The following is a 5,363-nucleotide window of genomic DNA, read 5'->3' on the forward strand; positions in this document are numbered from 1 at the left end:
AGATCAATATCAGTGAGATGTTAGAAAAAACAGTGGATGAGAAAGAACTGCAGAAACAAAGGAGAAAAGTAAGATCAATTAATGTCAGAGATGCAAAGAGCAGGATGGAGCAAATTAGCATCAGAGCTGTGAATGCTGATCAAAACCAAGAACCAGCAAAGGCACATAGAGTGCAGGAAATGTTTACCACAGACAGCGGAGTAGAGGCTTCACCCTAAAGCCAGTCAAAAGGTCTTCTCATAGATTTTCTTTGCAGTTCCAGGGCTTTCCACCCTGACGATTGGCAGTTTCACTTTCCGTCCCCTCCTAACAAGAAACTGATCCCTTGATATTTAGATAGAGAGTTATCCCAACCAGTAAGCATCGCCGTGTCTTACCGGGCAGGGCGGGCCACCCCTTACGCATTGTTCAATAAATGTCTACTGACTGCTTACTCCACGTCACTCAGTGTTCTGCGTGCCTTCTATGTTTGTCAAGTGTACTTTAGAGGCAGACCAACTGCATCAACTTCACTAGGTTTGCTTCCTAAAAAATGCAAATTCCTGGGCTCCATACCAGCTAAGGGACTCTGGGAATCGCATTTTCGTAAATGATTCAGAGGATTCCTACATTTTTAGAATCACTGATGTACCAACTGTTTAAGACAAGTAGGTATGTCAGTACCTTTGCCTCGTGAGAAATATGTAGGAGAAACCAAATGCAGACGAGGACATCTGGAAAATTCAGTGTGGTTAGCCTGGTACCAGGTGAAGTTAAAGGGCTTGTCCAAGCTGCTTGGCTAGTAAATGTCCGAGATGGGACTCACACGGAGTTTTCTGTTTCAAAGTACTGCTCTTGTTCCACTGTGCCCTGCTACATTTCAGAGCCTATGCCTCAAAATGTGAGTTTATCTGTTGCATGTGTGTACATTTGTGGGCACACATCTGCCATGAGTATGTGTATGCGTGTGCTGTTTCAGCACCACGCACTTATAAGGGCTCAGTAGAGACCACTGTGATGACGCAGCGCTGTAACGACAGGCTTCAGCCCTGCTGGGAGGAAGGGCACACGCGCATCCTTGCGGCGTATCAAGGTCAGTAGACACTGATCCTTCATCTCGGTCTCCTGTAAGTTTGATTCTACTCTGAAAAGCGCCTTGATTTTTAAGGCTGATGAGATGTAGCCACAAACAGAAGGTGCTCTTGATTCACAGAGAGAACCCAGCTCTGAAGAGTGAGTGCCCCTGTGCCTCCCCCACCCCCCGCCACACCTCGCTGTCGCACACAGAAGCACAGTCACGCCACATTCAACGTCACCTGTACAGGGAGACTCTTAATGCTCTTAACTGGCAAAACTTGCTTTTTGCCACCAGACCTCTGTGAAGTAAAAAGGGGGGAGCTAGTTTTATCCCCGTTTTACAGGTAGAAAAATTGAAGTAGAGAAACCAATGGTAAATTTTTTTTAAGGCAGTAGAAGTAAAAAAATTAGACAAAAACTGAGAACAAACACCCGTCTTGTTGCTTACTCCAACAGATTAGCTGGAATTCTTTCCTCATTTCCATCTGTCTCCTTCCTAACGTTCCCACCTCAGCTCCCAAATCAAGGACGGCAGAAGAACAGAAGATTGCATCTGAAAGCTTCGGAATGAAGTTAGAATAATGAATGTTCTGATGTCTGTTTAGTGCTCTGTGACTTCCAAGGACCAAGTGTAAATACAACCTAGGATTCAACTAATCTCTACAAGAAGCTCACCAAAGAATACCTAAGGTATCATCTGTCCCACTTTATAAAAGAAGAAATGGGGAAAATGGAGAATAAGAGAGGCAAGCGACGAGCTTGACCCTCAGCAAGTGTAAGCGGCAGGGCCCAGAGCTCCTACCACTGGCATGAACTTTCCACCTCCCATACTAAGAACTCAGAACATCACCACATTTCAGCCCAGCCAAAGACTCTGGGAACAGCGTGCCTCTGTGTTTATCATAAGGGACGTCTCACCAGGGGATCTGGTGAGAGTGGTCAGGTTTGAAGGTCTTTCTTTCCCTAGTGAGTCTCCCCGTTATATGGATATGATGCCTTTTTTTTAACAAAAGGATATTTGCCCCCTCACCCCAGAAGCTTTGCAGCACCCCGAATTCACCAAGTCTGACAGCTACAAAACTGTAAAAGTATAAAGGTCATAGCTGAACAGGAACATGAAACATAGCATATCAGATAAACTTAGATTATTATAAACCCAGACTATTATAGCTTCCTCGGGTTTTTTATAAGTAGAGCTTTTTTAACTCATAAGAAATATTCATATATATATATGAGAAAAAGTATATATAGAGACACTCCCTTATAATAAACACAGAAGCACACTGTTCCCGGAATCTTTGGCTTGGCTGAAATACGATGATATTCTTAGTTCTTAGTATGGGGGGTGGATAAAGCCTCTGAACACTCCAGGCTTTTTATAGCTCTGGCTCATGGGTAGCATTTGCTGCAGTAGCAGCCCTGGATAGCAAAGGAGCCAAATAATGCTAATGGGGCAAACAGAATGTAATTGCTTATGTGTGCTGGTTATATCCTGAAACAAATTGTTTCTTAATGCTGAGGTCAGACAGGGTTTAATTAGGAGAAATACAATTGGTGTAAAATTCTGCGGCAGGCTGCTTGTTTGGTGTCATGCCAAGTCCACATCTAGTCTCTCCAAATGGAAATTTTCATTAGAGGCCACTGGCAGCCCTAGTTAGGCTGAGTTTCAACTTTTCCAAGTCTCCTGGTAATGGAAACCTGAAACTCAGCATATCTGCTGCCTAATAAAGGGCTGCCCCCTTGCATTTGCACGCACTCGACCGTGTGCACACCGTCTCTCTCTGCTACTCACAGATCCAGCCGCCCTGGTCTCCGCGCCAGCAAGATGCTTTTCCCAGGGGGCCAGGATGAACGAGAGCAGCTCCTCTTTCCCTGACCAGCTTCCCTGCATCCCTAGCCCCACATTAATAATACTCAGTCTTCAATCAGCATAGTTACTTCAAAAATATTTTCATATGTATCAATTCATCGAATCTTACCAACAGACCTGAGAGTGAGTGATTTTTCTGCTTATAGGTAGGAGATTCGGGGAAGGTCACATCTATGACGGGCTGAGAGTAGATGTCAGACCTCCCGGTTTGGGGTTCTGGGCTAAACCACAGGACTCAGCGCTCACACACACCAGAAAACACGCACTGGGTCGTGGAAATGAAGCAGGCGCAAAATAATCTGTTTATTCTTTCCCTTTTGCCTCATTTTATGAAATATCTATGAAGAAGTAAGAGTGAAAGATGTTATTATTCAAAGCTGCACAAATTTCCTCAAGATTTTGCAAACACTCTTGACGAGATGTGACCCTTTCTTTTGTTGTACCTCTTTGGAGACATGTACACTCAAAGATCTCAACAGAAGCCTGCGGCAGCAATACTACTATTTACATTAATTTCAAGAGACTACATCTTCACACCTTCAAGGATAAGGTTTTATCAGTGTTTCTAATATAAATCTTGTGCCTCAAAAGTGTTTAATTTATTTGGGAAATTTTGCTTTGAGGCTGCTATTGTTTCTCTCTCTTCCTCTCTTTTTTCCTTTCAGCTGAAGGCAGTTTTCATTACAGTGACAAAGGCCCCACTATGTTAAAGAAAATTGCACAGAGAGACCCCCAAAATCCATCTATCCAACAAAAATCTAAGTCATTTCCCCCTATAGTATCATATCAGCAGTAACCGTCATGGGCTTAAAGACATATGGGACTAAGTTTTCATTTTGATATGTGATTCTGATTTGCTGAGGCCCAGGCTCCTTGTGAGTTGAGCTACATTTCATTTAGGTGCTGGGCCTCTGGGCCCATGGTAATGTGCCCGGTTAAGGTCAAAGTAAAGCTCTGCACAGGGCAAGCAATTACCAAGCAATCCTTACTCCTCAGCCCTGCTCAGCCAGAAGGCCATAGGAGGTCCCATTGGAAGGGGAGCTTTCTCGGCTGCCCAGAACTCTGTTCCAGAGTATGTTAGGTTTGAAACCGGGACTTACTGAAGCTCTGGTACCATGCAATGTCCGATGCAGATTTCTCACCCACCTGCGTTCCCACAGACTGACGTCCCACTTAAGCTATCTTTGGCTTTAGACCACAGAGACTCTCTTCTACCTCAAGCTTGTATCAGAGATTAAAAACACACTTACATTTGCTTTCTACACAATTTAAATTTCTAATATTTTAAAATTTTCCTCTGTTACCATTAGTACAGTTAAGTCTTCCATAACGCTTGTTCTGAAATTGTGTATTTGTTCCAGTGCAATTGATATACTAGGGAACAATTTGAGCACAGCATGAATTTTGCATTTGCTGATGCTCAGTTTTGTCCCCGAGAAACAGCAAACTGTATCCAGACGAAATGAGCTGCACAGGAACACACATACACACACACACACACACACACACACCCCTCAAACACCTACCAGCCACTCTGGCCTGCAGTGAGTGTTATTCTACAAGTCTGTGTATTGTAATTCTCTCACATTTGTAAACTTTTTTATTAAAACAAAGCACAAAAACAAAACAAACAAGCAAACAAATCTACACACATTCACTGAATATCCCAAAGCTTTCTGTGTGTCCCGGGTCAAAATACCAAGCAGTGCATGCAAAAAGGAAAGCACTATTTCCATTCAAAGACTTTCAATGGAAATTGCTAAATCCAGAAGTGGCTCCTTTTGATGATACTAGTGGCTGGTTTAGTGGTTTCAAAAACTTCTACTGTTTCAAATCCATAAAAGAATTTCCAGCAGCGATACAGAAGTTAATTAAAGAAGAAGGATATACACCACATCTAATTTCCAGCTTTGATGAAACAGATATCTCTTTAAATGCATACCTTGAAGGACTTTCATCTCAATGGCAGGAAAACATGCCCCCGGATTTAAGGCTGCAAAAGGTGGCTTAACTGCAGTGTTCGGTGCCAACACCGAACCAAGAACAATGAACCACACCCATCCACATGGTCCTGTGACTTTCCATCCAATTTCAGATTATCCTCCTCCCACCACTTCACAACAATCACGTGATACAGTCCTTCAAAAGCCCACTTCCACAAGCAAATGCCTAGTGTTTTCAGGGCAAAGTGCTGTATTTATTGTATTTATGTATTACATAAGCATGTAACACGTGTGAAACTGTACTTTGTTTTTGACATATCACTGAAAACGTTTTTGAGTGTTTTGCCTCAACCCTGCTTTTTCCATAAGCCTTGTGCATTTTATTGTACGATTTTGCATGGCAGAATTATTTTTACGGGCACGTATGTCCATTATGGTAGAACTGACTATACTTGATTATTATACGGGCATTGCCATTGTCTTCAAATATTTGG

This window comes from Propithecus coquereli, unplaced genomic scaffold (assembly GCF_000956105.1).
Source record: "Propithecus coquereli isolate 6110/MARCELLA unplaced genomic scaffold, Pcoq_1.0 Scaffold25, whole genome shotgun sequence".
Lineage (NCBI taxonomy): Eukaryota > Metazoa > Chordata > Mammalia > Primates > Indriidae > Propithecus > Propithecus coquereli.